The sequence below is a fragment of the Pagrus pagrus genome (assembly GCF_965226575.1).
Source record: "Pagrus pagrus genome assembly, chromosome: 4".
NCBI classification, from domain to species: domain Eukaryota; kingdom Metazoa; phylum Chordata; class Actinopteri; order Spariformes; family Sparidae; genus Pagrus; species Pagrus pagrus.
In genome coordinates, this window is record NC_140188.1 from 30,727,665 (window position 1) to 30,752,064 (window position 24,400).

At 39.6% G+C, this 24,400-nt stretch overlaps 1 long non-coding RNA gene across 2 annotated transcripts in view; it reads right to left on the bottom strand.

The window, feature by feature from the left end:
- LOC311256104 overlaps positions 1 to 24,400 on the bottom strand; it is a 116,664-nt gene that overhangs the window by 81,057 nt on the left and 11,207 nt on the right. Inside the window, exon 2 of one of the 2 annotated variants that reach the window (XR_014622444.1) lies at positions 3,659 to 3,733. The exons of the other annotated variant lie outside the window; for it this stretch is intronic. This is a non-coding gene — a long non-coding RNA (uncharacterized lncRNA). The remainder of the gene's footprint in view (positions 1 to 3,658; positions 3,734 to 24,400) is intronic. 2 annotated transcript variants of the gene reach the window in all.

Below are 24,400 nucleotides of genomic sequence, written 5' to 3' on the forward strand. Positions count from 1 at the left end.
TGCATTAATAATGTATGTCATTTATAAGCTTTTGATATATAAATATGATAATATGATTAATACATCTACAAGTTGTTATTAGAGGGCATTTGGAGTGTGGAGCTTTAAAATAAAAGGATAAAGAACAGGAATTTGGAGTGCTCCTTTGCCTCCTGAGATTAACCCGAGAATTACTACAAGATTAAAATCAGATAACAATCAACAAAGTGATTTAATTATGAACATTTGCTCATTGCTCATAATTACGATGTTGTGTTTGAGCAAGTTGATTTCATATCAAATAACATGCAACTTCGGAATTTTAGAGTCTGACTTTTCTTTAATCTTTCAGAAAGAAGCTTGCAAACTTGCTGTAATTTGATATTTTATCAAATATAATTTCCATGATTGTGTTTTTAAAGATTTTAATTAATTTATATTGTATTAAAATGTACCTAATAATGAGAAATAAATGTAAAAGTCAACAAGAAAAAAACATTTCTTGACTTTAAAAAGAATGAAAGAATCTTTTGTAGAGAAACTCTGTTTGCACAAAGTAATTAGCATGAAGTTTTACATAACAATAATTTAATAAGAATATGTCAGTGTTTTACAGGTCACCACAAAATCAAATGATGTATTCGTTTTCTACTTTTTCTTTACTGAAAACATTAATAATTTACCTGCAACAGCAGCCGAATTACAGAAACTGATAAATTAAAAGAACTAATGCACTTTTAAACTTTCAAAAATCCTTAATTTTGATGACGACCACACCAACAAAAAGTTTTGACTTATCAAACAACAGCAAACCAGAGAGCGGTCACAGCGCAGGCTGTGAGCCCTGCAATCATCTCCTACTACACTCCTGCACATACTTTCATTCATCTATAAAGATGTTTCCTTTCCCCATCTGCTGGTACAACAGAGAAACTACAGTGTGGCAGTGTGCACACACTGCTGACACACAGACACTCCGACACATTTAGAAGTCTATGAAAATCACCTCAGTCTGTATTTATACCATATAACCTTTAGTATTAAATGAAAATGGGATATTTGGTATCTCTCTTAAATTGCTCATTGTGGTTATAATTGGAAAAATGTGTAATTTTGTCAGGCGTGTTAACTTGGGACAATACAGTAATTAAAGTAAGTCATAAAAGTGGCACTTAAAACCAACAGTCCTCTCGGTTTAAAGCTGCAGGAAGCAGGCTTTCTTCCAGACACATCCAGATGAGATGAAGAAACTAGATCACACAGAAAAGGTTTTTCCATTTGTATTCCACGCTGTGCCGGCCAGTTATTTTCCAGACCACTTTGATACAAATATTACCATTTAAATCAGATCTAGCCGGTGACTAGACTCAGTAAATATTTAGTGTTTACTATGCCATTGAGGAAATTATCACCGCTGGCATCAGTCAGAATGACATTTCAGCGAATCAAAGCAGAGCAGGAGACAATTGGCTGTCTGGGCTCCGGACTGAATAATCAATTTGTCCCGAGACTGCTGCATAGCAACACTCGTCGCAAAGGAGCAAAATATGCAGAAGCATCAACAGTAGACTAAAGTTTAGGGATGTGAGACTCTTTAACTTGATTAAAATCTGAACCCTTTGGCCTCTATTCCATGTGTTTGCTTCCTCAGTCCTGGCACAGCAGGCGTTTCATTTCTGAATATCATCAATGTATGGTAAGAGCTTCAGCTTCAATATTCTACTAATCATTCAAACATAGAGCACATCAACTACAGTTTGACATCAGGTGTCAACTCTGGTTGTGTCTCCAGTCAGATGAGGAAGCGGCTGAGTCATACAGCTGACTGTCATTTGACCAGGATTTCCCCAAACTGTTCAAATCAGAAAATGATTGCACAAACGCAACACTGACAGCTGGACAGTGGAATGTAGCTGTGGCCTTGTCAAAGAAAAAAATCAGTACAAGTGTTAGTGTTAATATCTCTGGAAATTTGGCAGGTTTACTTACTTACTTGACTTATTCTGATATTTTTAAAGAAAAAAAATGAGTTTTAGACAAAAAAAAAATCAAGGTAGAAATTTGCTTTACTTTTAGTATGTGCACCAAAACACACGACTGGCACCAGAACAATTAGTAACATACAGGCACATAAACATATAATATAAATATTGTTTAAAAATCTGAAATTTGAAAAATTATGATCCAAAAAAAGCTAGTGAGTGGACCTAGAGTTCTTTCAAACTTTAGAGATATAATTTATAGAGAAGAAGAACAGTTACATAAATCTTTTTTTTAAATTTTTTTGGTTTTTCTTTAAATACTCAAAACACTTAACAGAGTTTGGTCGGAGACTATGGTCATTCAATTCTCAGGTGTGTATGATCCAGTATTTCTAAAACAGAAATCCTGCATTCAGAACATTACTTGAGTAAAAGCGAAGAAGCATCAGCAACAAAATGTTCCTAAGATATCGGAAGTACTCGTTCTGCAGGAAAATGGCCCATGTACATCATACTGTATATTACTATGATTATTAATATAAACGATTTGGAACCACTGATTTGATTGTGTTGTATTTTATCAGATTATCATGTTAAATGTCAAATCAGTAGTAGTGAAGTAAAAACTACAATACTTCCTTAAAAATGTGTAGAAATAACAAGTGAAAACAAAAACAATCTAATTAATTACAAGTACCTCAATATTTCACTGAAGTACTGTACTTGAGTAAATGTACCAAGTTACTTTCACCAAAATGGCACAAACTCAAAAACAAAGAAACACACTGTAGAAAGACTTCATCATGCCCTTTATGCTAGTTTATGTACCAGCAGGTGGATGAAAAGGTGGAGGAGATTGTAAGAAAGGACCGGGGCAACAACCCTGAACTGCTCCAGAGTTTGCACCCTCACTGGAGGCATGAGCACCTCCCCTGGGGTATTAACAACCAGCGCCAAAAGAGGAGGAGCAGACAGTGCCGAACGCCACCAAGCTTGAAGCGGCCACGGCGCTAAACGGGCAAACAAGCTTCATGCCAGACATCTGTCGCATTTCCCTTCTTCTGCGTTCCCATCCCTCGCTCCGGGGAAAAACACAGAGGCCTGGGGAAAAGGTGGACAGAGAAGGAAATCGGAGACAGAAGAGATGGGCGAGGTAGGCGTCGGATCAGGAGCGAGCCCAGAAACAACAATGGATGGCCACAGCTTTGACAATGCCTTTCCAACCCTGACACCCGGCCACCGCTCCACCCTTCCACCCCCCCACCTCCCTCCAGAGAGCCAAGACCTTTGCTCTTTCTCCATGACAGGCAGCATTCTTTTGTCTGGGTCCGCCAGACTCTGGCCGAACCCAGACAAAGGCAGGAGCACAGAGGGGACAGAGAGAATGACAGAGCGGACAGAGGGGACGGTGGAGGGGGGTGATGAAGGGAGGGATAGATGAATGGAAGGGGTAAGATTGGCAAACCGTGCTCACCTTTTGTCCGACACTCTCTCTCTCTCTCTCCCTCTCTCTCTCTGTCTTTGTGTGTGTGTGTGTGTGTGTGTAAGTGTGTGTGTGTGTGTGTGTGTGTGTGTGTGTCATTCATTTTTCCAAATTTCTGCATGGCAATCCAGCAACAAAGGTTTTTTTTTTCTTTTTTAAGTGAGGGTCACGAACGCCTACAGTGCGATAATTAATAATTTGGTATTTTCATTACCGTGTCAAATGTTTTTCTTTCCCCCCTCCTCCTCCTCAATGCTGTCTGCCGAGTCCAGTGTGGTCCACTTCAGTCCTGGATGGTGATGGCGTTAAGAACAGAGGAGAGGAGTCAGGTGATGTCGCTCAGTTGTTGTTTCAGAACTCTTCTGTCTGCTTTACCACCCAGTTACATCATCAAGTTTCCTCGCCCCCATCTTCCTATTTTACATAGTGCTTTCACCTTCACAGGACACTATGGTATGTTAACTGTGTCAGAGAATGATGATGGTCCTCACTCCAACAACATAGATACACACAAATAAGTGGTAAAGTAAGTATCACACAGTTACCTGGAATGTAAATTGCTTGAATTGTCAATAATCAATACTTTTTCAATACACAGTACAACAAATGAAATGAAATCACTCGTAAGTGTGATGCTTTGCTCAGCTCTGAACACAGAGACATATGTCAGCCAACTCTGCAGCTATACTGAGCCTATTAGCCTCTTTTAGCACTTTGTTTTGGGCATACTGTTTAGTTCAGTCTCACAGCACCAGCTCAACGTTTGTCTCCAGCAGCCAAGATAAACCCACCATATGCCAGGCTACCTCAACACCAAAAGCAAAGGGAGAACTCCTCACATCCAGCAGCTGAAGACCTTAACTTAGGTCTGAAGGTAGAGCTACGGTAGAGGGAATCTTAGCCTAACATCGTCACGTATAATGACACATGACTCCAAATGAATCCTAAGGTTGCTCCACATCTACTGTGTAGGATCACAGGTAGTTCAGCTAACTACATCTTAGCACCTGTAGCAACCTCTTGCTAGCTAGCTAAGTGCTTGAAACCAGCTGTTTTGGTGGCTTTTTCTGGACAGCTCACAACATTTTTCATGTTTGATATTTGTGATCTTGGTGTCTGGCATTTTTTTCCCCCCATAAGCTAACAAAATAGGATTTCAGTTATAACAGGTGTACACCAAAATATCACATAAAGTAAATGACTACTATTGTGATATTTAGCTAATATACAGTAGTAGTATTAAAGTAAATCAATGCTGATGTTCCTTTGAGAACTAAGAACGTCATGAGGAACTTAGAATGGCGTAGCAAGTATCTTTCATTTTTCGCTAGTAGCTAGGCTTTTTTATGCAGTACTTCAGCGTCTAACAAACATAGCTGTTCACCCTCAAACGTTTGCTGTGATATCACGCAAGCTAACATTTTTACATTGTGCCAGGCACAAAGTGACAGGCTAGGTAGTAGGCAGAGCTGTAGACTTGAATGTTCTGACTTGTGACTCGATTTGGACTCAGTTGAGACTCGAATGCCCAAAGACTTGACTTGAAGGCAAAAATCCAACGAGACCTGAAAAAGGTGCAATATTTTGTGTAGTTCTGCCTTCAGGAGCTCTGCCAAACCAGCATGAATGAAAGTGTCATGAATAATTAATAAAACAAACTAATGCACACTTTCATCTGCAGCTGCTGGCAGCAGAATTAAGTGCAGAAAACTCTAAATTCAGATGAAAGGAATTAGCCTTTCATTATAAAATGAATAAGTCAATACACATAAATGAGTAGCTTAATAGTTTCCCCTCTTCATATCCGGCATGTCGCCTATTTTCCTCCCTGCAGCTGTGAAAATGACAGTGACGCACAATCATTTATTATGTAATAGTTCCCACTTGTAGTTATTTACAGCTCCTTTTCATTTTTGTTAAATATTTAGGATTATTATTCATACGTTGATATTTATATGTGCACTTGTCTATTGTGACCTAATAATTGTTAGAGATAGTCAGTTTCTTTAAGCCACGTCTTCTTTATGCTTCAAACAAGGTGTCAGGGGGGCGACCGCCTGCTGCGTGACTAATTATTGATAAAAATATCCAACGAAATGTGTTTTGTGTAAATGCTCCTACAGCGTGATGATAAATGAGCTTTACCACTGAAAAGACTGCTTGAAATGAGTGTATTACACCTGTCACTGGTACGTGCATCTTATAAACACAGCTGTGTTTATTATGCCTTTATGTGCGTCATAATCCTCAAAGTGTGATCTAACTATTGAAACTGAACTTTAAATTAAGATCAGCTGAGTGCTGACGAGAGCTGCTAGTTAAGTTCGACTTACCCTCATGCTAATATTTTTCACAAGTGAAGCAGTTTAAGTCTGATCCCTTACGCAGCATCATTATTAGAGCTTTTGCTGAAATGATGGTCACATTCAGGATCCACACTGATCCAGGCCTTAATGTGGGATGTGAGAGATGTGCTCATATCAGCACAAGCATACCTTCTGTCTGAGCGTCTTCATTGAACTATTTGACACGTTCAGATACTTTGATTGGTTATTTGGTGTCTTTGGCCATTGTGCTACTGTAATTTTCATACCATGCACTGGTGGACCAGAAAAACAAGTCACATTTCACTGACTTGAGACTTGAATTGGACTTCAAGACTTTACAACAGCTGTTTCACCCCTCTTGATAGATCATCATATATCGGTCACATCCCATTTTGTGCCTTATCAGTGGGTTCTGGAGAAGAAAAGCTGAGATCTTCAAATCCCTATCTTCTCTGGTCTGCCGGGATCTGGCTAAATCCCAGGCTCCAAATGGATAAATCACCCTTTACCTGGAAGTCTTGGTTTCAAAAAGGGTTTCACAGGTGTCACTGAGGCACTTAGACAGGAATTTGGTTTTCCATGCAATCAAATTTTATAAGTTAAGACACTGTAGTACACTGGTACAAACTTTTGGCCCTCCCTAAATGGGCCCATCTGGCGCTGACAATCTAAAGTGAATCTGAAACATTTTGGGACCTGGTCATGAAGCTTCTGGACTCTGTGATCTTTTACAGCCTCAGATTAAAATAGCCACTTCCCTGTCCCTTGAATCGACATGGGAAACTGACTTAAAGGTAACTTTTACACAGGCACAATTGGGAAGAACTCTTAGGAATGGGGGAAAAAAAAGTCAAGGTAACTGCGAACAAGATTGATCCGATTGAAAATTTTAAATAGAATATAATGTATTATATATAGAATATAATGGACTCCATCTCAGCTGCATAGGGTGGGTTTGGTCCAGAGTACTGGAGGTGTCTCGACACCAATGGTACTTTAATACGCATGCTTTGAGTGTGGAGTTTCCCAAAAATTCAGAGGTTTCGGTCTGCTATATATATCACTGATTAAAAAAAAAGATCAGCCAAGATATGGCTTTCTCTCGCAGTCTGTTTATAAAGGATGAGCCCTCTGCATTACTTGATTAGACTACACCACTCACTGATTGGAGCCAGACTGTCCTGAAGCTGTTGAACAATTATCATATCAGCTGCTCGATAACGTGGAGTAGGATCACTTGAAATGGGGACAGTACCACTCTTATATATCAAGCACCTGATAGTAATACCAGTTTATAAAAATAGCCGTAGAAGACTGACAAAATGATTTCCTTTCCTTTCCTTACTTTATTTTTTAATCGTCCATATTTATCTGTGTCTTGGATGTATTTATTCATGTTTCCACCTTATTTTGGTGCTCTATGTGAACGGTTATTTAAATGTTTGTCTATGTTTTGTCCATTGTGTAAACAATAAACCATTAATCATAAAAAAAAACTTTAACACAGCTCTGACAGGAGGTACAGGCAATCACTGTCTAAAACAGTAAAGTAGATTTACTGTGAGCTGAGGGTGGAGGAGATGTTTCCACCTGTTCATTAGCTTTCTCAAATCAATCAGCACCGTCCTATAGGACATGGGAACAGGAGGACAGACGCATGAGGTCCACAGGGCAATGTTACACCTTCTACTTGCACACTCTCACACAAACACAGTGCTGTGTCACCTCCGATAGTACACCACCGACGGAAGACACCCCTCCCCTCCCCTTCCTTTGAGTGTGTTCCAGCCCCGAGCTCTCTTGCAGGGCTATAACTCATAAGTTGCTATAGTGGCCACACTATACTGCACCTTGTGCCGGGGCACATATGTAGGGCAGCACAGCCCGTGTTTTTTAACGGCTCAGCCCAGAGAGGAAGCCAGCAGGAAGTGTGTGTGAAACAGGCACAGGGACAAGAGACGGCGTTTTCCACTGAAGGGGGTAATTAAATAGAGATGTAACAATGAACCCAGTGAACCTCAAGTGGAAAGTGGTTGTTTCCAGTCCATGATCTGGATTGTAAAATATGTTGTGACAGAAGTTTGAGTTGCTGAACTGATGTAATAAGTTGTCATGTATAAATTCACCCCGAAATGTAAATCCAGTCATCCTCTCCTCCCTCCATGCTGACGGGCAGGTGAAGTTTCATAGTCCACAACACATTTCTGGAGCTCTACAGTAAAACAGCGTCGCAGCATTGAACAACTGAAGTAGCTGGAGACTTGATTTAAAATGTAAAAATACAACAAATGTCATGGCTTGTTCTTTTTAAGTCTTTTTAACTGTGCCATCTTACAGGGCTCCACTTCTTCACTCACACGTTGAAAACAGTCCAAATCACTGCACTGCAGTCTCTGATGCCTCTGCCTTCATCCAACTCATTTATTCTCACGTTGAAACAAAACAACACTTTTATTCATCTAATGTGAGGTCAAAGACTGTACCGATGCTCATTCTTCACGTTTGCTGAAGAGAGACAAAAGATTCACCCCTCTATCACAGCTGATCATTTGATTAATCACATTAATTAGGCGTCACTTCATAAGTCAAAGTAAAGATCTCTATATCAACTTAATAAATTAGCAAATTGTGACACATCAGCATAATCAAAGTCTCTGGAAGCCCCTCAAACTACATTGATTGCAGAAGACGTTATTCACTTTTAGCTGAGCAGCTTGTTTTTTACAAGTCTCCAGCTACGTCAGTTGTTTAGGAGAATGCTGTGAAGCTCCAGAAATGTTTCGTGGACGACAAAACTTGGGGGGAGGAGATGATGACTGAACTTTCATTATTGGATGAACTGTTCCTTTAACGTGATTCAACGGATTCAAAAACAAAAATGATGCCCTCTGATTTCAAACCTGCAAAGACACGTTATATACTGTAAGTTTTGGAATATGGAGCCAGAGAGATACAGGAGCAAAGATAAACTAATGCAGTGAGAGTAAGTTGTCTGAAAGAAGAAAAAATGAGAGGAGCGAGAAAATAAAGAGTTGTCTGGTGCCCAGAGGAGTTGAAGAGCTCGATACTTCTAAAGCCTTCACTTGTACAGTATGTTTTATTTATGCTCTCCTCTGCTGCTCTCTGCCAGGCTGGCTGGCTGGCTGGCTGGCTGGCTGGCTGCTTGGTTGGCTGAATCATGAACTCACTGGGTGAACAGATGAAACACTGATTGACTGGTTGGATGACCTGATGGCCAGCTGACTGACTGACTGATGTGTGATGCATGGTAGCAAGTTGGGAACACCTGTCTGCCTCACACTGACTCACTGAAAGAAAAGGTGTTTGTTTGCTTCTGAGACTGTCTGTCAATCATATAGACAGCGGAGGTCAACAAACAGCGCTCTGCATCGTTTCAACATAATATATTTCAACAAGCTTTTGTGTCCTCAAACAGGTTTCACTTTCAACCTTATGATACATTCATGATTTAACTACAGTGTCAAGTTGCAGTGTACATCCATGCCAGTCCAGACTCCTTTGAAATATGGAGTGAGGACTTTAATTAAAGGTATCAAACGTAGTTCTCGTCAAATGGAAGTTTTCAATGTATCAAATTTCCAGTGAGAAACATGCTGTCGTCACTCAGAGGCTATTTTTTACAGCGGAGTACAGAGGACTGACAGAGCTTCATCACACGGAGCAACGACGAATTCTACAACACAGATGCTTCACACACGTTGAACCCCGCAGCACTTTGAAGGTGGGCATCCAAGATTAGTGTCATCAATTCAGTATCTGACCAAAAAAGTTGAATAATGGCCAGAAAGTGTTATGACGACACAGTGAAATTGACCTTTGACCTCGAGGATATAAAATGTTATTACTTTATCATTTTATCCTATATGGTCAAAAATGTGACATCACGGTGACCTTTGACCGCCAAAAAGTGGATGCTTGTGCCAAATTTCAAGAAATCATCTAAAGTCATTCCTGAGAAATTGTGTTCACAAGAATAGGACGCACGTGCGAACAAGCTGCTGCCATAAATGCTTATGATTAGGCAGCATTTCTTGACACCACAGTGGCTAATAAAGCCCTGGTGCACGGGTGCAGAGGTGGGCGAGAAAAATAGGGAGTAACCACACTGAATGGGTAAAATCTTAGATACTACAGTGACAGATTCACAGGGCTTTCCCTTTCTTTTTCCATTTCTCTTTTCATGCACTGATCTGCTTACCAGAACAGCCAATCAGTGATTTTTCTCACCAACAAGCTGCCATGTTCAAGGTCCCTGTTAAACCAGTTTTTAAAGAAAAACTATGGTTTGGACAAATATAATCCAACAGCTTGGATCATATTATTTATATCTTGGCCATCCGTTCTATTGGCACATTAACTCACAAATGTAAATGTTGAGGCAACATCATTAAAAACAGCGTTGGGGAAACAAAGACAAAATGTAAGAGCATTTTTTCAGGTTGTAAACAACAAAACAGGAAGACAAAATAAACAGGTCACACTGTCTGACCATTTGGGTTTCTTGCCCCATATTGCACCTATTTTTAGTGCTGTCACTGTTATAAGTTACACAATGATGTGATTCAAAGATCAGCTATACAAATAACACTCAAACATGTTCTCTTCTTCCTTTCTTTTTCAGTTCACTTTTAGCTATCCCAGTTGTCTCCTACATTCCTCCTTAATAGGCTGCTGTAAATCACAGTTAAACAGTTTCACTGTTTCATTAAGGCACGAGCCTGGACTGACTAGCTGTATATTGATCTGGGGCCTTAAATTGGTGGAGGACACACAGTTATGTGTATACAAAGGTGCAAACAATCTCATTATAGTGTGTGATGTCCATTAAACATAAAAACACTTTATTTGTGTCACCTCACCCAATTAATTCTTAAAACTAGACACAGGGTTTAGTGTTGGCCAAGTCAGGGTCCATTTTAAAAATAAAGAATGTTTTTATTCAATATATTCACTTCACAAATCTGACTTTTTGAAGATAAAGCTCAAGAGGATGGATGCCTTCCATTGTTTTACATCATACCTCTATGAGTCAGTCCAATTCATTCATCAACACTTTCAAAAGGCAGCTGGCTTCTACTCGTGAGCTTAAAATAAAGAGTCATTTGCAAATAAGAAGACCCTATTTGGGCAGAACAGACAGAAACATGCATCATTTTGCACCCCTGGAGTGGAGCTTCAACAGGACTCCTGCAGAATCCCTCAGCATCTTCAAACACAGATTCAAATTCACCTCCTCAACAAGTGACTGGACTGTCGGGAGCCACCAGTGAAGAGCAGTGTTTCCAGTGTTTCACGTGGAGCCTCTAGTGTTTACTGTCAGTTTAAAATACCATACCTCACTGTCATGTCTCATCTTTGTTTACACGCATTCTTGCACTTGTTCTAAACTCTCTTTACCCGTGCATGTCTTGTGTTGTCTTTTTTTCTTGTTTGACTTTGTCCGTTGCCTTTGTTGTTTGACTATGCATATCAGTTTAGTTATTTGCATTATACATAACTTCTGCCAAACTGAAACAGACATCAGTGCATGTTTTACAGAAGGGAGGACATCAGACAGATGCAAATACAGCATATGCTATAAACCTAAAAACTGTACCAACACTTCACCTTCACATGCAGTGTATTATAAAATGTATCGTTATGCTGCTGCTACTGTGATTTGATTGGATGTTGTTGTCATTATTTCCTTCATGCTGGTATTTTTTCCCTGTTTTGGCTGGGTCTCACTACCCTATTGAAATAAAGGTTATTTATATACAAACCTACAGTAGCTACTTTCCCTTTTGTCAAGTTGTTGTCTCATACTGTCTACAGTACTAGTGTCTACACTACCTCAGACTTTAATGGTCACGCAAGTTCATTTTTTAGGTATATCCCCTCATTAATTCCAGTGTTGTCTGCACTGCACTGCAATCATTAGCATGAGAAACCACTGAGGTGGCCATCAAGTGCTGATTCCATGCAGTGGTGACCTGTTGTGCCTAACAATCAGTATTATAAGATAAACACACAGAGGCCAGCTGTAGGTGTTGAAGCATGTCTATACCCAACCTGCGTTACTGCGTGTATGTGTGCACATCCAAGTACTACATATCAAAGCTAGCAGGCAAATAAAGAAAAGGAGACATGCAGTGAACCTGAAAATAATGCACACATTCACTATAGTGTCCGATCAGTGGAAGTTACAGAGTCCTCAGCTTGCCATTGGATTTCCGAACCAACATTTGATCTTGCATGATTAAATAACAACAACAGACAAATTCAGTCTTCAACTGCATTGGAAAAAACACATCAAGAATGAATTAAAAAGTTGTTCACTTGATTTCTTCAAATAAAATATTATGTCTAAAAACAAGTCACACTGAGATGTTACATGTTAGGTGATTGTGTCTTACATTAGTAAGTGTGATGAGATATTCTGACACAAGTTTTGAGTTTTTGCAGTGTGTTATAATTCCAGATTGTCAAATAAATAGAGGTTTCTACACTGGAAGAATTTGCCAAACTAGTGCAATTAATATAGCGCAATAAACCTTTTTTAGGTTTCAAGTGCAGCATTTAGAGTAAAGAGTCATTCACTGTAAATCATTTGTGATTGCTTGACATGCTAAACGCATACAACATAACATCCTACGAATGTCATTAACTAACGTGTGCCTTAACTTGTCCTGGCAAATTCAATTGATTTGCACTTGTTAGTGTAATTAGGCCCCGACACACGGAAATGACTTATATAAGAGCATGTCTCATTTTTTACATATATGTGAAACATAAATTTAAGAAAAAGTTATTTCTTAAACATTTCAAAATTATTGAGCTATGGCTCGTAAATGCACAGTATATCATTTCTACCACTAGAGGTCTCTCAATCAAAACTCAACTATAGACGTGTGGCGTGGTTTGTCTTCAACCAGTACTTCTGATAAAAACTATCTATGTGACTCAGGGAAAAGAGGTTGCCGTCCAGGTAATGTTATACGTGTTATTTACGTTATGTTTAGCCACGTTCGCTGTCTTCCTTTCTCATTCTCTGATTCTCTCTGGAAGTTGTGGCGACTGTGAACGAATGAAACACACCCGAACAGCGAGGCAAAAAAAGGTATTTCTCTGAACATTGTTGGAAACATTTGGGAAAATATAAGGACAAAATGCTTGTAATTCCTCACGAAGGTCTAGTGGTTTTTAGGCATTTTAATGCAGAAATGTTACATATTATATCTTAAGGATTATATCCTAAAGAAAAGTTACTTTCTTAACACAACTGTAGAACAGATGCCTCTAATAAGACAAAGCGTGAAATATTCAGGTAATGCTTGTGGAACATGATCTTTATGAAATCTGTGTCTGCAACAAAAATTTGCATTTCAGAGCGGGTGCTTATTTCACACATTCTGTGAGACTGTATTAGTCCCCAGTCCAACACACACGCACACACACACACACACACACACACCACCTGCATCCAACCTCTCCAAAAGCCTCCTGCTGTCTGCCACGCCCTCCTAAACCCCTCTCCCTCCTTTCTGCCATTATGTTTAAAGTCCGGGTGGAGCCCCTGCCTCCAGGATCTAAGCTCCAGGCAAGCCCCTCACATCACAGCATGGCTGCCCCACATTCCTCTCACTTATCTGGGGTAGCTGAGCACAGATGGCCCCCTGAGAGAGGTGTAGATATCGAGTTGGCAGGGAGGCTTTGGGGAGGTCTGCTGGCCGCCAAAATAATTACCTGTCACACGGGGCGATAGTTTGTGGTGAGAAGCAGTCATTTCTACACCATGAAATAAAGTAGTCTTGGGGATAGTCTTCTTATCCACCCTCTCTAGCTTTGCTTTAATTTACTGCGCTCTCATTCGCCTATCTTTAATCATTGCACTTCCTCTTGCTGCGCTGGTCTCTCACATTTCTCCACTATTCATTACCAGCTGTCAATCATCTGTCCAGCTAGGCAGGCTAACACATGAAACTCTCAAGCAACTACAGGCAAGAAGTATGATTAACAAGAAGCAAAATAGGCCAGAGAATGGCCAGATAAATGCTCCCAGCCTCATGTGTAATATGAAACAAACCTCACATACCGCTTCCATCTGTGGAACAGAGTCAGACTTTAGTTTGTGTTGCTGGATCTGCAGACTTAAAGCAGCATTGCATCCAAAATGACTTCTGGTTCAGTCAGTGATATCCAATGATGCTGTTTAATAGACTGTATACACACTGTATATCATTGATCCATACTTGACTGATTGTCAGTGAAAGTAATACTCAGATTACTTTTTTGTTGTAACAAGTAACGCATCGCAGTAGTTCTGTAATTCAAGTAATAGGTTATTTAGTTAGTTTTTATAGTAAAGTAATCTGTTACTGGATTGTGGTCTTTCCCTTCCTTTTGTGGCCACTAAAATAAAATAAAATCCCTGAAGCATTGTGTCTGTTTCTGTTTCTGTCCTGCTGCTCAGCAGGCAGCTGCATGGAAATATTCATGTTATTTTGAATTTTTGGGTAAAAAGAACAAGAACAACATCACAGTGAAATAAAAGTTTAATCATTCGTATGTACAAATTTGTTGTTGTTGGGGTTTTTTTTAAAAGCCCATGCACTTTCATCGTATTTGTGCTTTTATGATTTCTATGTAAGCACTCATATTTTACTGGTTCATTAGTTGCATGTTTAAATATCACATACTATAAGAGCTGTGTTGTATTGTTTTCATTGACACAGCTGTGCCTAATACTGCCTGCCTCTGCCCAGTTCACTGTCAGATCGTTAGCAGAATAAAGAGCTGTAAATGTTATACTGTGTCTGTCACTTTATTATTAGGCTGCAGAGTTACTGACTGTGAGCTGTAAAGAGGGCTACAAAATGACAGTAGAGTCAGTACATTCAAAGGTTCATGTACAAAGTCACAGAGAGGTTTTACCATCATTTTTGGTAACTCTAAAATACTCTAACACGTCTAACTTTTCTCAGATAACGCAGTAATGTAACAAGTTACTTTTTAATGGCAGTAATCTTGTAACGTTAGTTACTTTTAAAAGTAACGTTACCCAATAATAAATGTGAAACACACACATATGAACTAAGTAGCCATCATATCTAATGATAATGACCTGCAAGTGTTTACGGCATCACAAAATGTATACTCCTGATGGGAAAAGTACCAAAATATATCTCCACTGCAAAATCTCTATTTCTGAGAAGTTGACTTACAGTAGCTGCTGTTACTCTAATGAGCAGCATCAAGCTTTTTGGTTATGTAATGTCTCAGCCAATAATGTCAGATAAGGTGATAAGTCTTAGTGGAAAAAAGTTACAGACGTTTGGACTAACGAGCTCAGCACACCCACATTTACAAAACATCAAGGTAGCACTGACATTATCCATGGCTAAACTTTGTCATTATTTATAGTTGGTTAGCTCTTACAGTAATTTCTAGACAGATTTAGAGAGAGAGATTTCATTCAGATTTCATGATCTGGGTGTTGAAGCAGGAGTGCAGGATTAATGTCGGCTGATGTTCGCTCAGGGACTATTACTGTGTTAATGACGCCCATGACGGGCCGTCTGATGAGTCAAGTTTAAGATAAAATCAAAATAAGGTGCAAAAAATAACACTAAGAAAGAATCAGAGTAAAACTTTCTGTTTCTGTGAAGAGTCTAGTGTGATGTATGATGTAATCTTGTTTAAAAAATTCCAGTTGATTCAAAAATACTGATGATTGGCAGAAAATATGAGCTTCATCACAGTGCAGTCCAAAACTCTCACTATCAAACTTCAAAACGCTCCAATTGAAAAATCAAGACAAATGTTCTTCAGGCAGAATCAAAAGCAGCCTCCCGGAGCTGTCAAGGCGGAGTCCTGCTGACTGACGGGCAGGGGGAGGGAGGGTGCAGCAGTGGAACAGGAGAGGGAACATTCATACCAGCTCACATGCACCTCTCACACGCCTCATGACAAAATAAACATTATCTGTGGTGCTTGGCCCCGCGCCAGCATTCAAGGATAAACAGCCCGTAAAAAAAAAGAATAAATAAATCCATCCGTCTGCATCAGCCCCTGTCACGCCATCCGGCCGCGTCAATAAAGTTTCACTCAACCGACACTTTTGACTAAACATCTCACCTCTGATGATGACAGTATAGTTACTGCAGAGCAGGGCTGGACGTGGTGACTACCACTGCTCATGCTAACTAGCTAGTTTTTCTTTCTTCTCCTTAATCAAACAGAATCGAAAAAACATACAAAACACATGATTGTTTGTGAATTTGAGTATTTTTTTGTGGCTAGAAAGCTCAGAGCGACTGACTGTAGAGCTTTCAGCGGGCTGAATCAGGCTAGCAGGCGAGTGACGGAGCAGGTAAGTCTCAGCTTTTCAGCTTTAAGCTTCTGCCCACAACTTTGCTGCTGTGACTCATTATCACTGTTTTTATTCACATCATTTCCAGCAGCACCAGTACACTGTAGTTTCCACTACAAAAAAGTTTTACAAAACCCAGCCTGCCATGTTTGTTTAATCATTTTCTAAACTTTAAAATGCCTACAAAATGATTTTTTTTGTCAAAATCATCGATTTTGACTTCATGGGAATTTTAATGCTTCTTCACTAACAGGCTGGAAACGTTGTCTGCTGTTTGGTGTGTAATCATTTTTTTGTTCTTAATTTTTATAACGCTACCATGGAAGTATAAAAAGGACACTGCCAGTGTGTAAAGTAACTGCTATCTACTGCTAACCAGCAGCTAGCACTTGTACTTGTTGACTCAGCTCCGAGGAGCCAGGAGCTGAACCCGGCAAAGAAACCTAGCCGCTTCATGGGAACTTTAAAAACACTTATGTTGCTCCATGTCTGCTCCTATGTGTATTTGCCACTGTTTCGCTAAAACGGTCACTATTACAACTTTATAGGGTGGTAATATGCTTGTGTCGACGCAGTGATAAACATGATCAGGATACGTTAAATTATTTTCTCAGAACGTATCAGTATCATATCTAAAAACCTCAGTTTTCAAAGACCCACACAGATCAAACCAGGTGCAGGTGGCTGGTTAGCAGCTCAGGCCTCTGCAGTCCCAGGGGATCTAGCCTTGGGCCTCCCCAGCCTGCACAGCCCTCCACCCACACCACCTTTGGGATTCAGGCTAGTTTAATCATATTTAACAATACTGCTGGTTTACTTTCCTTTCCGCCAGGAGCCAAATGTGACCGCCCTGTAATTGCTTCCATACTCCCCCGACCACCCCCCCACCCCCACCCACCCCGCACTGTGCAAGTGTAAATACGTTAGAATGGCAGGTAACTCGGGCTCCTCCTATAGAAAACACAGGCTCCTACTGTAAACAGGATTTTTTGTTTGAACCCAATGCTCCCTTCAAACTCCCTCCCTGACACCTAATATATAACGTGTGTGTGTGTGTGTGTGTGTGTGTGTGTGTGTGTGTCTCTGAGGAATGCTTTGAGAGGCTTGATGGATTCTACCCAGAACATAACTCCCTTTACTAAGAAATAAACAAATATGATTGAATTATGATGCAAGGTGCCTATGAATTTTCCAACACACTTCGGTCTTCTGTCTTTTTTTTGTATCAATCTGAGGGCATGTTGCTGCTCTCTCTGGGGCCTTCAACAACATTAGTTTGGCTGGAAATAGCCGTCTCCTATTTCCCAGAATTACCGCCGTGGGTGGATGTTGAAAGCAGTTTGAAAAACAGCACCTCTCATTTCTTTGTCTTTCCTGAAACAAGACACTGAACAGGAAAATGTGGCACAGTTAAGTAGAGTAACTGCTATTGAAATTTGTACACTTCACCCGACACCTTTCACTGCTAATAAATTACTGAAATTCTGTCATTATGTATTTCAACTTCCTGCAGCTGCATTAACATTCGAACATTCTCCACATTCCTTTACCGCTCCACATATCAATAAGTATTTTTACTGAACAACATGTTTTATAAATGTGACAGATTCAGCTCTGACTCGTGCTTGTAGGAGGCCCCAAGGACAGGGGGATGGCAAAGGGCTGAATTCACTTCTCTGAAGAGTAAATGCTCTCGCTGCCGACACACACAGAATGGAGTCTATTCATAAAAAAATCACCTCTTCCTTAACAAGGTCATGCTCCAAATTACCTTTAAGTTAACTTCCCTCAACCTTCTGTATCTGGTTACTCCTGCATGATCACTCGGCTTGAGATTTCACATGTAATTTGTCTTTTTTCATGCATGAGAGCAAGTTGTTTATGATATACTGCATCTTGCTGTGAACACTGTTTGTTAGACACAATAGTAGAATTGTTCAAAACAAGGTCTAGAGATTATCATCATAACCATGTTGTTATATTTGAAACTGGCTGTTTGGCTATTTAAATGCATTTTTTTTCAATGTAAGCATCACAGACCAAATCAAAAGTCGATCACAATTAACTTTCAATTTCTGTCTTCAATTTCAAACGCAGTATCGGGGATCGCCCCTCCAGCTTGGTGGCTTTCAGCGTTCTGCTGGGTTTATTTTCTTTTTCAGAGATCCTTTATTGATTTATCTGGAAACACGGTTTACTCAGGAGAGATATAAGAAACTAAACCTTGTAAGAAACTCAATTTCTATCTTTTGTTGTTTTTTTGTTAATACCCAGAGGGTGGTATTCTTTTTGTTCAACTCTGGATTCTTTATTTTCAGTGAATATTATTTTAAACCTGGATAAAGCCTCCAGTGGAGCTGTTGTTATAAAATACCCCTAAATTTAAAAAAATAATTTGAAAATGTAAATGACAGCTGTCAGGTACGGAAGCCCTAAAGGGCCATGCATTCATACATTTTATTTCCTCCGTTTTCTCGTGATAACGAGTTAATTTCATTTGTTTTCTCGAGATCTCAAGTTATTATCTCGAAATAACAACTGCCGTTTTCCCAAAACAAAACGATAGTGTAGTATATTAAATCATTGCAGGAAACATCATTCAGTGTAGCAATGTCAGAGGAGCAGGAGCATACCGATCACCGCGTCACATATCTTTTCAATCAAGGCCTGACACAGGCTGAAATAGCATTATGCCTTGCTATTACAGATAATATACACATTAGTGTGCGTAATCTAAAAAGACAGTTAGCAAGGCCTCAACTATATCGGCGGCGCAATCTAAGTGAGCCTGATGTTGTCATTAACTACATAGCTGACCAGCTGCAAGGTCCCGGGCATCTCCATAATCTCAGGCCTATCATATCACAGTCATTATCTCGAGATCTCAAATTAATTATATCGTTATCTCGGGAAAACAAGGTTTCGTTATCTCGAGAAAATTATCCCATTATCTCGGGAAAATGGCAGTTGTTATTTCGAGATAATAACTCGAGATCTCGAGAAAACAAATGAAATTAACCCGTTATCACAGGAAAACGGAGGAAATAAAATGTTTGAATGCATGGCCCTTTAGGGCTTTCGTAGTCAGGGCATAAGAATCGGCTGATCTTTACAAATCCAAATGGATAGTCTAACAGTGGCAGAGCCGTCACTGCTGAAAAACGTGTGTTTAAATAAAAAAATTAAATTGAATCGGGGGATTGGGGAATCATGACACCTCTATTTTGTGAAGTAAGCTATAAGCCTTAGGAAATCACTTAAAATGGAAAAAATTAAATGACCCAAATAAAGACTAGACAGCCCTCTAGAGAAGAGGGTTTTTGAGGATCTGTTCTTTTTTAATGTTCCTCAGTAGGCCCTGTGGTGGTGCCAGAGCTTGGGGTCAGCCAGAATCTCACAATATATTGGTTTGTCAATAGAAATAGGACTTTTTTCCCTCAAAGGGCGTAAGTGTGTAAAACCTGCAGTGAAGCTGTCACACTAGGAGACTTTCATTAGTCTGCTTTTAAATCAGAGCATGATCCCAAGGAACTAAGTTCATATTGGACAATTCAATACTTCACAATTTACACTGAGTGCCAAAGTACAAAGCATTGTAAAGCAGCTGTAAAGCATCACGGCAGTGTAGAGTTTACAGTACAGGCGGCAGGCAGAAATGAAGGCGTTGAGGTCGGCTTAGTATTAGTATAGACTTTTTTGTTGGCCTAGCTAGCGCCATGGCTGTAGGGTTAGCAATGTCATGTCAAGGTTTTCCACCCCAGAATGAAATGTCTCAACTAATCGACAAATTGCCGTAAAATTTTGAACATAAAATTCATAGTTGGGACAAACCACATGTGGTTTGTCCTGGTGTTGCCATACCTAGCTTTCCAAGATGGGGGACATGCTTGGGCATTAGCTATTAAAATTGGACAGTGACTCACATCCGGGAGTGACACCCTGCCTCTTCAGGGAGAACCCCAGTGAGGTTGACATTTTTGGTTGGTGGTGAAATGTTTAGACAACAATCGAATCGACTGCAACGAAATGTGGTGCAGACATTCACAATGATGTGTAGTTTACCCTTAAATTCAGCTTATTCCATAATCCATCCAAGGTCAAAATTTTAATTTGTCTTTTGCTTTATGACCAAATTCCTGAAAAACTAATAACATTCCCATCGGCCTCAGCAGTGCTTCAACTGTAGACTCTTCGTCTTGTCTTAAAAAAAGCCACGCTATAATCACGATCTTTCCCTAACCTGAACCACTACGTACAGTCCCCATGTCCAGATTTTATAAGAAGGAAGTTAAAAGGTGTTTTTATTGAATGTTATCTGCGGTCTGCTTTAGTTTCGGTTGAGGTTTAGACAGCCTAAAATTCCATTTCACTTTGCTCAAAATTGTTCTGGCAAAAACAATGAGTAATTAGAAAATTAGTGTTTTGGGAACCACAAGGTTGAAGTTAAAGACACTGATACTGCTGCAACATACCAAGGACTGGCATCTTCAAATTCTTTGTGGTATTTGTTCCAGTCAAATCTTAATGACAAGCTGGAGATGGCATAGTTCCCTTCAGCCCTGGCTCAGCCACAGCTTTACCAAGCCAACATCCTCCCAACACCAGGAACTCTGGCCAAACACAGCACTGCGGCTTGCACCCTGCACCAAGGCCAGTCCAGTGTAGTCGAGCACAGTCCAGCCCAAGGCCAGACTCACTGGGGAATTTCAGCTGAATTCAATTTCACCTCTGGCCTCCGTCGCAGCAGCTTGAGCCGTGGCTACACAAAAGGCCAAGTTTCACATTGAACGTGAGAACCCCCTCATCTCCTGACCCCTATTACCATATGAATGGAGCAGAAAATGGAACTGGGAGCACAGAGGGAGCCACAGGAGTGAGCCAGTCCAGGCAAAATGGCTCATTTTTAGAGTGCTTGGTTTACCTTTTAACGTTCGCTGACAGTACAAATTTGTCTCTACATGTCTCTCTGAGATGAACATACATGCACGGATGTCACCCAAAGGTCATCTGGAGGGGATGTTATAGCTGTTCATTGTTTTGAAGCTTTGAAACCGAGCCTGCGACATTATTGATAAGTCTCACCCACTCTTAGGCTGAGTACACTGAGCATACTCATTAGCTCATAACATCAACCGCGCTAAATCCACTACAGGAAAAACTCCAACAGATCAATGCAAGAATCAACACCTTTGTGTCTGCTTAGAGGCCTCTGACTCCTCGCATCACCTCAGCACTTCTTTCTCTTTCACTATAGCTTAGATCCATCTAGGTTTCGCCAGAACTCAGTGTTTAACCTTGGTTATGCTTCTCTATTCAACCATAGTGTGCTCCACTGGCACGAAAGACTGGAAAGCACAAAAAATAAGCCACAGCAAAAATACCGAAAAAAAGGCAGTCTCTGCCAAACTGTAGAAACACATCATTAAAGTTCAGTATCAGACAAGAGCAAAGGCTGTGATAATAGGCCTAACACATATGGCTTAGTTTAGAAACAGCCCATCACACATTTTATGCAAGACAATATAATTCTGAATAAGGGCTGAGTGATGAAGCCTTAAAATAATATACAATACACTATATATATCGCAATATTCTGAGATCTCCTCAAAAGCACTTCATAAATTCCAGGACTGGACAACACAATCAAATGTTTTTGACCTAATTTCTTGATATCAATATTGTGACAATATCATTGTAGGTATGACTTTTGTTTAGAGCCTCACCGATTAGTAAAAATGTTAATAATAATAATAATATTTGATTATTATTTCTGGAGCTGATGCCAACATTAGGGAACAATACGTTTTATATGGATATATAAGCCAAAATATACAGTACACATTTTTTGCATTGATCCCTAAATGTGGTTATCAAACACTGTGACAAAGATATCTAACACAGGCAGCGTATTCTACCGTCACACAATAAATGTTATTGTCTAAAAGCATACAGAAACCCCAAGCATCTTTTTCTGCATTATAATTTATAAAAAATAATAACAATAATAATAACAATAATAATACTGTACTGTAATTACTGTAAAACCAGGAAAACTTATGACATATCACCATTTAACAATATCCAAAATCTAAGTCTCATATCACGCTAATGTACTGTATATACGATACTGATATATTGCCCAGCCCTATTTTGAATATTTGTAAATTGGGTAGTTGTTAAGGCCCTGATATTATAATCAAATGATCTACCTGTTGTAAAGTTTTAGGGCTTTTACATAACTGTGTTTTATTTTTCATTTAATTACCTCAGTTTATCAATCAGTTAACATCTGTAATTAGATCAATTAAATCAACTTTTTAATGTTTTTTTTTTTATCCACCAAATGTGCGACTGCCTTTTCTTTGTCAGAATATCATTTTGTATTTTTTCCTTTTCTCTTTTTTGTAACTGATTCAGTGTCATTGCAGATGAGGGTTACCCCTCAATGATCAGTTGTGCAAAAATTCAGGTTCAATGTATGAATGAAGACATGTTTTTTGAATCAGCTTCTGCCGTGAGCAATTAAAATCAACACGATAACAGATTTCTGACAAATGTTGAAGAGTTTTGACTGATTTCTGTATTCCTTTATTTTTGTGCTCTTCCAACTGGCTCTGAGCAGGCGAGTCTCAGTTAGAAAAGGTGTTTCTGTACTTCAGTGCAACAGTCAGGATTTAGTCAGAACATGTTCACAGCTGTTGGGTTGTTTGGTCCCAATCAAACAAATGTGATCAGACCACAGCCACACAGTCCAGAGTGTTCAACTCTTCATTAAAAGAGTTTTTTGGTTTGTTTGTATTTTAACTTGATTGTTATTTATTGTGTCATGAATATTTAATGTTAGAGATAATTATTAATGCCTAAGATTTGAATCCAAGTCTTTTTGAGTTTTAAAACCATAATGTAAAACAGTTACAATAATATATAAAATATCAATCTGCTGCCAATTTCTCTGGAATTTCTTTTAGTTTTTTCACACAGATTGGTCAAATCAGATATGTGCTGTTAATACTGATGGACAGAATAAATAACGTCACAGCTTTAGTAAAAATATTTGTTGTCAGCCCTTCCAAAAATGTCTTTTTTGAGTCAACATCTTTTAAAGAAGTTGTCTTTTATTTATAGCAGCCAGCTTTAATTCGAACACAGCAGTTAGATGCTGTTAGTATCAGTGCTGTCCTCCTTTAACCTCGCAGCACAGATGGGGGAAAGACGAGGAGAGGTGAATATGAAGGCAGGGTGGGGGGAGGAGTGCAGGTTGTGGTGCTGGGGTTTAGGGCCGAGGAGCAGTAAGAAGAAAAACAGCAGAGAGAGCCTGAGAGAAGCTGCAGCCACACCCAGGGAAGAACTGAGCATGCTCTGTAACCTCACTGCTGCAGCATCAGGGGGGCTTACAGTTATATAAAACAGAATAGACTGTACATGTAGAGATACACTGAAGTGAAATAACACGTTTGTTGTCAGGATTTGACCATACATTTTTAAAGAGCAATGTTAATATTATTTTTAACTAGTTTAAATTATATTTAAACTAGAAAAATGTCAAAAAACAACATACATTTGAGGTGGATATTCAGCAATCTAAAATTTGACCACCAACAACAATCAAACTGATAACAATAATGATAAATGGATAATAGCATAATACAACAACTGATTATTTACACACTGTGTGCAGTATGTATTCACTGACTAAGCTCTGAGCCACATGTTAAACCATTATCGAAACAACATGAGCTGCTTGTCTTTGTCCTTCAGTGTGAGGCCACAAGTGTGGCAGCCTGAGAGGGACACTTGATCTATGACTGAGATTAAAGGTAAGGGACTGACAGTCATAGGAACAGCACCACCTACACTGTGGACACACCACATGTTCTTATTATTCTGATCTGCAACACAGGACCGTCAACTGGCTCCATTTCTCACCTGAGTCACTTCATGTCTTCTTCTCTCTTTTATCTGCTCTGCTGAGCTGCCGGGTGCCAGGATTCAGTCCAGTACAGCTACATACTTTCAGTCTCTTTCACTAAGCAAGAACGCATCCAGTTGAATAATCAAAATGACTGCTGAGTGCAGGGATGTAGTCGGGGTGTACCATTTTAAATTGTACAAAATGATCCTTCCTCTTCTGCTTTAAAGGCTGAAGTCAATGTTGTTAACATGAATCGACATATACAGTGAGCAGTTTCAGACTGACGGGGCAACAGATTTTCACTTCAGCTCACACATATCACTCACAGACCACAAGTACTCATAT